Genomic DNA, 8,619 nt, shown 5'->3' with positions numbered 1-8,619 from the left:
GGGAGACTATGAATGAATGAAGATCAAAACAGAAGAGCATCAAAACTGTCTGTATCCATACAGTAATTAAGAAACAGGTCTAACCTATGAATCTTCCACAATTTAATCACACATTGTATGAAAAAGCACTTCCTTTCCTAAGAAAATAATTTGATATTTTTATATTCAGATTAGATAGAAGACATCTCTCATCCCTTTGGAGATAGAAAAGGAACACAGGCATTCCCAATCTCTCTTCTCTACAAGCTTCAGTACTCGGCAATTTTATTTTCCTCATGACTCATTTTAATTCTTCTGCCTTCTTAAATAATTAACCATAATCTTTGCAGTCTCCTTTACCTAACTCCACTCCCTCCCTCCACCCCCATTTACCTGATTGCTTTCATCATTATTTGAACACCCGTATTTCTAAAATAGCCTAACAAGGATGAGGAAATTCTCTTTGGAAGCTTGTTTCTTGGTCCAGCTTAAAATGAACAGAAACTGCTTAGAAAGAAAAAGAAACAAAACAAAAACACTAAAACAAAACTCAAGGGAGCCCTGTGGCTTTCACTCATAATGCCTTCAAAAATGCTTTAAAAAATACTAAAGCATCATCTAAAACTGAAGTACAGATGCAGCAACATCCCTGCCTAGACACTGTGACTAATTACATGTTATGTAAGCCGTATCTCACAGACAGCACTGTATAGATGATAGACCATTAAGACAGTTTACAAAGGGAAATGAGTGATCTTACCCTTCTGAATCTTGATTAAAGGAAAAAGAAAATTGTATAAATTGCTTGGCTTAAAATGATTTTGTTATCTGAAGCTCTGTAAGATCTTAGCACAACAGAGGTGACTCATGATCCAGAATTTGCCCTTTCTTTTGTTTTTGACAAGCAAAATACCTCCAGGGTACTGAAGCTCTGTGACTCTTGCTCAGGCATTATGAATGAGGGGAGGATGAAGGTTTCCCTGAAGTACCTCTCATGAGTGCACACCTTGGCTCCTATTACACAAAGCACTAATTATCTCCATAATTATTTTTGAACAGTTATATTGGCTGTTGAGAAGAAGCAACTTCTGAGATTCCATTTATGCAGATGTCTGTAAATACTAAAATAGCTGAAGAAAAAAACAAAACACTTGTCTTCCTTTTCAGTATTCTCTTTGCAGAACTTCACGAATTTCCCCTTTTATTTACCAGCATCACTTTTCATTCCTTCACCTATTCAACTGTAGTAATAGATTTTCATGCAGATAAACTAATAATTCACTTGAAAGTCAATTCTCTTTAGCCTGTTAGCAAAGTAAGGAATTTCCATGCAAATATTGGCATTAAAACAGTGCTATCATTTCAGCATTTTAAAAAGTTTCATTACTTGAGGAATTGAAGTATTAGATAAAGTTAAATTAGGCCACAAGAAAATATTTTTTTTTAAAAAAGATGATGACCTAAATGGTGAATTGTGACAGCAGCCAAGTAAATAACTTAACAAGAAAAAGCTTTGCAGAATATTGATTTAATGCATCACTTAAGCAACAGAATATCTCAAACCCGCATTATCCATGCTCTATTTCCCTGTACCTTGGACAGTTTATCTATTCACCTCTCTCAAAGGAACAAGCACATATTTCTACATGAGTTGTTTGTCTATGATGTACAGTTCTTAACAGTATGATAATCTTTAGTAAAATTCTACTTTTGTGAAGGAATACTCCTTTATACCAATTTTAGCATACTGGAATAAAAAAGCTACAGAAATTTAGCCAAGATACCTTATACATTAATTACCATATTTACTCCATGAAAATGTATCACTGCAAAATAAGGATTTTCACTATGTTAAAGGACTGTAAACGTCATAGCACAGAGTTTCTAAAAAGGCAGTAAAAGAATGCCAAAAATCTGATACAAAATTACACTGATTTTAAATCCTGGCTTGAAATGTTACATTCAGGATAAAGACTGTAAAGGCAGTGCTGTCTCACAGAAGGAGGAACCAAAAGCAGGAAAAGGTACTTACTGTTTTGTTTTATTTTTCTTTTTTCCCCCTCCTTTTTTTCTTAAGAAATTAAATATTTTTTTTTCTAATGGCCTGTTTTATTACCCAAAGTAAAAGCTCTTTCTGTAAAGATTTTTTTTAGCTGAAATTCACTATTATCAATGTTATGCTATTTAAAATGCATAAATGACAGCTTGACAGCTAGAGAGGTATCTCTGGTTTTCTTTCTGTGGCTATAGAGCTGAAGCTACTACTGCCTGACTCCATGGCACCCAGCTGCCACATCAGGTTCTGCACGTAGACAGGACTGTTCTAACATCATACGCTAACATAGTTCTACCAAAGCCCTACGTGGATGATGAGTATAACGAATGAGACCCATTCCTACATGCCTGTCCTTAAGAAGTGTTTAAACCACCTTTTATCCAATAGTTTTGGTTTTCCCTGATTAAGCACTCAATTTTATGTGAAATGAGCTAAGAAGATGAAGTTACTCAGCAGGTGGTACAGGAACTGCACAGAGCAACAGAAACCCAAAGGAAACTATAGTTTTCATGGCATTTTGCAAAACAATAAATGGTCAGAACATTTTCCCCGGAACAGGGTTTGAATCTCTATTTATTCATAACATCCTCAGTAATTCCATCACTGTTATCTAGTCTAAAGATTTCTTACCAGAAACCAGCAAAGAACATGGAGGTAAAGTTAGTGCTGATGAAATGAACTGCAGCTGAACTCCTTTTTAGCAACTCCCATTTCACCAATAGAAAAACAGGTTTAAGTTTTCAGGTCTCTAACTCTTAAAGGAGGTACACACAAGATCTTACTTATTTCCCTCCCCTTTTCCCTCCATGCTGTGGTAAAAAGCTCCCAAGCTATTTGTGTTCGACCCCTTGTGATATCTGCAAAGCAGATTTAAGGAATTACAGAAGTTACCTCCTGGCCAGTTTTATTTATCTTTTACAGCTAAAGGATGCTTCAAGAGTATTGTTGGAGCCTATTTGACCACCCTTAGTGATCTCCCCAGCTGAGCAAGGCAGGGAATAAGACTCATCTGTTCACCTCATGTTGATTTGTCATTTGACATCTGTGTCAGAACAACTCCCTCTAAGAGCAGACACTTTGATGCCACTGCAGCTTTATCTCTGTCAGAACTAGAGCTGGGTGGACTATTGCTGTGAATAATTTATTCAGCAGATTTCACCCTTTCTTCAGTTTAAGAGTTCTCTATACACATCCTAATTAAAGGAGATAATTGGCTTAATACTCAAGCACTTCATTTTTGTTCTCTTTGTCCAGAGGTGTCCTGAATAAAGGCAGGGGTGAAATCCTGGAACCACTTAAGACACTGAAACCCACTTTCCTACTTGATTTCACTAAGGTCAGGATCTCGGTCAAGGTCCCTCAAGCAAGAAGCTTCCAGTTTATACTGTGATATATATGAGATCCATAATTAAACAGTGGAAAGATACAAAAGAAATGGAGCAAGAGATGCAGTAATAGGATCTTTAGATACCATCATGTTGGCTATACTTAAAAAAAAACAAAACAAAACAAAAAACCCCAAACAAAACCCAAAATCAATGCTATAGAGATTACTTAAACTAGGAGGACATTTAAGAGGGCTCAGGGCTGGATTTTATTCCCATACAAGAATCAAACAAATGCGTGAGAATACTTTGGTGACTGTAATTATTTGAACAAGTGCAGTTTGAATTGAATTCCCCCTCTGCCTTCCCACCTTCCTTCCACCTGCCAACAACTTATTTTTTAACTAGTATCAAAACACTCTTGTTAAAGGAATTATGTGGTCTTTAGTGTATAATAAATTCATTAATCAATATAGACTACATAATGGAATCTATAATTAAAGATTAAAAGTAATTACTAGAGTAGCAGTTCTGTTCAACTAATAATCTATTTCTGAAAGCATCTCTACCCTGCATGCACCTAGCAAGGATCAGTGCCTGAAGGCACTATTGAACTATATTCTCTGAAATGTCTAGTGTTTTCCTAGCAACTTCAAACTTCTCCGTTCTTCAACATTCAGTCACTAAACTATTCTGCTTAAATTATTAAATTCTTTTAATTTAAATTTTCATAAGGTACTAGAGGAGAAGTGTACATCCTTAAAGTAACAGGTCTGGCTTCTTGCAGGAAAACTATGGCATTCGTATTGCATTTATGCAGTATTAGCTTCCCTTAAGAAAAGAACAAAATAATTTCATTAAGGAGTAAAATGTGGAGGGCAGATGCTTAAAAAAAACCCAACCAAACACCCACCCCACCCCCCCCCCCCCCCCCCCCAAAAACCCAACAAAAAACAACCCAACCCTTTTGAAACTATCTTGGTTTAGGACCACCCAAAATTGGAACAGAATGGGACAAACTAGTTACTAGCTAACTCCTAAAAGACTGAGATATCTGACAGGAATAATGAATCAAGAAGTCACAGGTCTCATTAGATCAATATTATTGAAAAAGAAGAAAAATAACTTCCAAGATGCATTACATTGGTCCCTGAGCAAAAGCTGACTTTGAAAAAAGGTTGTAATATATTTTAATTTTAATATATACCAAAGAAAATGTTACAAGTGCTAATGATGTGTTTCCTTGCAATGCTTTAATCTTACCAATAACACTGTAATTCTTTTGCTGATAGAGGTAGGACAATGGAAGGATTCTTCTATTAAGTTCTGTTACATATAGTGTAAAATATATTCATCTATTTCCTCAATGGAGAGAGAGATTCTTTATCCCAAGGAATTATATATTAAATATAAAAAGTATTCAAAACTAGGCCACCCATGGCTTTTGGATCAAAAGACTTCAACATACAAACCATAAACTGCTAAATACTATCATTCCTCACCAAATACTGAATAACACAAAATATTGATACATTTCAAATTTTGAAACCAAGAGAATATCTTAGAACAGAAGGAAATTAAAATATAAAATGCCAGTTGCAGACTTCTATAAGGAAGTGGCAGTTTGATAGAAAATTTATAAAATACATATGTTTATTTATTATTAGGGTTAAATTGGGAAAGAACTTACTTGAAAGCAGGAAAAAGCTATGTAACCTGTAAAAGTAGTCCAAAGAAAAAAAGACCTGTTGTGATCACCAAGTCAGACTGCTCCTACAGAGTCAATTGGTTTTGTTGTTGCAAAAACTGGGCCAGCTGAGTTTCAGGCCTGTGCATTTGAGGGAAAATAGTTTATCATGAAAGGAGTTAAGGGAAAAAGGTGATAAAAGGAAAAGGATAAAAATGGAAAGATTCAACAAAAAAAAGGTCACAAAGGAAAAATAAATATATAAATAAATAAAAGGAGCATCATTTAAAAGAAATCATTAGACTTCCTGGAATATGCAGGTGTGATATAAAAATTGTTCAAGGATCTTTCATTTCAATAGTACCTTAATGGTAACAAGGGATTTTATCTATTTTAAACTTGAGATATGTCAGCTTAAAAGCATAGCTTATAACTAGCTTTACTGATCAGATCATTATGGGTGTCATAATTCTATGGCACCCTAAATTTAGCCAAGCTTTCAAATGTTTGCATCACAATTTTATCTGAGCAGTATTTCAGTCACCGATCCACTATTTATTACATAACATTCTGTTTTATCTAGAAATTTTCTCCTCAAACACATTTGTTAACAGGTTATTTTAATATTCACTTGTGCAAACCTGTAAAAATTTTAGAATCCAATAGCTGAAAATCATGGATTTTTCCTGATGTTATCAGTTTGTCTGAATGAGATGTTGATGAGATCTGAATTCCCCACCAACAGTCCTGTAACCAACATCAGGTTTATTAAATACAAAACAACTAATAGCTGAAAGTATACATGAACTTTAATACATAAAGATCAATAACCCACTAAATCTGATATGGTTTTTGTAGTAGATATATTATATCTAGATTACCTAAACTATCCACCAAAACTTGGCCCTAAACAGATCAGGCAGCTGAAACAGGAATACATTCGGACTTTCAATAGTAACTGGATACTAGTTTCCTCTCTACCTGCTGAAAATCTTCCCAGTATCTCACATGGTTTCATTCACTTTATCTACTGAAACAGAAGAGACAGAGGTATAAAAAAAGTCTCGGTTGGAAAAAACCTCTACACAAAAACAAACAAACAAAAGCCGTATAAAATCAGTTATGATATTAATAGCTGTGCTCGTGATTTTTCTTTCTGTAAATGGTAGATACTGCAACCTGGCCAGCTGGTTCATGTGCTGCACAGATGACTTAGCATTTCAGATAGTTTCACCCCTTTAGGTGCAGTAGCAAACCTTCCTTAACAGCCCTCCCATAGAAGATACATTCAAAAACCTCCTTATGTTAGTTTAGGCTTGTAATTCACTAGAGTATAAAACCATTTCCAGGACAAATGCACACATGCACGCCCTGCAAGTGATGCATCCTCACAGTCTCTTGGCAATTCCTCTCTTTGAAATGGCTTTTGGGTGCCCTTTTTCCACCTGCCTGCCCTCAAAGATTTTCAATGACTTGGCTTCTTCTCTGCCTTTTTCCAGCTTCTCCAGTATCTTCTGGTTTGGGTTTTGACCAATTTCTTCCTTTCTTATGCATTACCAGCACTGAGGGATTTTACTAGCAGTGACTAATATAAGATTTATACTTTAGCAGATACCACCTACTGCTGAATTATAAAAAGCAAAGGTGTATAGAACAGCAAGAATTCTCTGGCAAAGTTGCAAGCAAATCTATACAGTAAAGTTCAATTATTTTCCACAGAAAGAGAAATGGAAAGGCTTAAAAGTGCTGGGCAACATGAAATCTACATCACACACATTAGAATTGCATTTGATTTTCTGAGGAAACAGTTAAAACATTTTCAGAAGAATCCATTTATATAACACAACACATCAACATGCAAGCTGTGTAAGTGCCTTTATTCTAAGCAGCTTCTGAAATAAATTTATCTGACTTTTTTGATTTTTTTGCCTTTCTAAATGTAGCACACATTCCTAAAAAGAAGCCAAGAGGCAAATCTCCTCCTTCCCCCGAACAGTCACTGAGCTTAGATATACACAAGAAAAATCACTAGCTTTTTTTGTGAAGTTGTGTGGGAATGCCCTCCATAAGAGTGAATAAAGGCCATCCTACTTTTGTCCCTTCACACCATATGCTTTCTAATAATTCCAAAGAATTACGAACTATTGTAGTGACTGCCATTTATAACTTGCGTCAGTTGTCTATTTTCCTAGAGTTCCTGGACAGGGGACAGTGAAAATTCTTAGGAACAAGACCTCTATCAAGCAGAAGTTTTTACCACTTTGCTACATCAGAGGAAAAAGCCCAAACCCATAAATAGAAGCCTGTTCTGTCAATGGATGGAATCACTGAGGACCACATAGCAGTAACAGTACAGTCTCCATTCTAAGCCAGCCCTGTTCTCAGAGCAACATCTTGGCTCACATCTTAAGTGTCATCACAATGATGCTTTAATTTGGAAATTAATGCTATTTTCCACACCATGGTAATTTTATGATGCTCTCGTTCTTTGCCTCTTACAACCATGAATGCTTCTCTAGTAACCAATAACAGACAAAGTGGTAGCTTATTTTTCAAGAAGAGTGAACATAACTTTTAAATTTCTTTTCAACAGAGATAATATGGACAGTAAGATGTCCATTGAAATACATAAATACATGTAAATATGCACTTCTCTCTCTGCAGACAACAGCCATGCTAAGTATTAATTTGGAATCTTAAATGTTACGTGTCACCAAAGCATCTGCTTGTATCACCTAAGTCTTTGATTCATGCCTCAAGAAGCACAGGTAAACAATCACTGTTCCAGATTCCCTAAATTTTCCTGAAATTCACTCATGATTTGTTTGAGGAAAGAGCTAAACAACACTAAATGAATTCAGATGTTTATTCCCTCTCTTTAAATAGCTTTTCAGCATTTCAAAATCAGAAACTGACATTCATGACAAAGATGTATTTAAGAGGAGACCATGTACTGGTCTTAAAACCAAAGAGTTTACAACTCTCTGGAGTAAGGTTTCTTTTATTAGTATTTCTTCCCTCTCTAATTGAATTAAAGAAAACCAAAAAAAAGGAACCAAAATTATGAAGACCACCAGCGCTGCAAAAAAAAAAGAAAATGTCTCCCAGGGTTTCCAGTTTTCTCCCCTCAGTGTTCTGGAGTCCAGATGTGGAAAGCCCAGTGGAGCTGAAAACATTTTTGGAGGGTGGAGAGAAAGTTTTGATGCTACTGCTGTAGCCTTATTTTATCCAAACCAGACAATTACCTTTCTTCATTAAGATTAAAAAGCCAAAGGCAACCACCACCAAACCCCACCTTTTGTATATTAGTACATGAATTATTTTTAATTGAGCCTGGTAAAGAAAAATAAATGCTCTGCAACTTAGCACTTACAAGCAAAGAGGCCTTGCAAGGCTGCTGCTTTAACTCAGACCATATATCGTCTCTGAAATCCTCTTTGTCCAGTGTTCAAGTATATTTTTAAGATATATCTTTTCCTGCTCCCATATTGAGCAAACACATATTGATTTGCTGCAGTGACACCAGGTCACAAGCTATGGAGGAACATTCCCATCTCTTATGCAGCTACACC

This window comes from Neopsephotus bourkii, unplaced genomic scaffold (genome assembly GCF_033783945.1).
Source record: "Neopsephotus bourkii isolate Nb327-2 ecotype Australia unplaced genomic scaffold, CSIRO-AGI_Nbou_v1 NB_1768, whole genome shotgun sequence".
Lineage (NCBI taxonomy): Eukaryota > Metazoa > Chordata > Aves > Psittaciformes > Psittacidae > Neopsephotus > Neopsephotus bourkii.
This window is presented reverse-complemented; position numbering follows the sequence as displayed.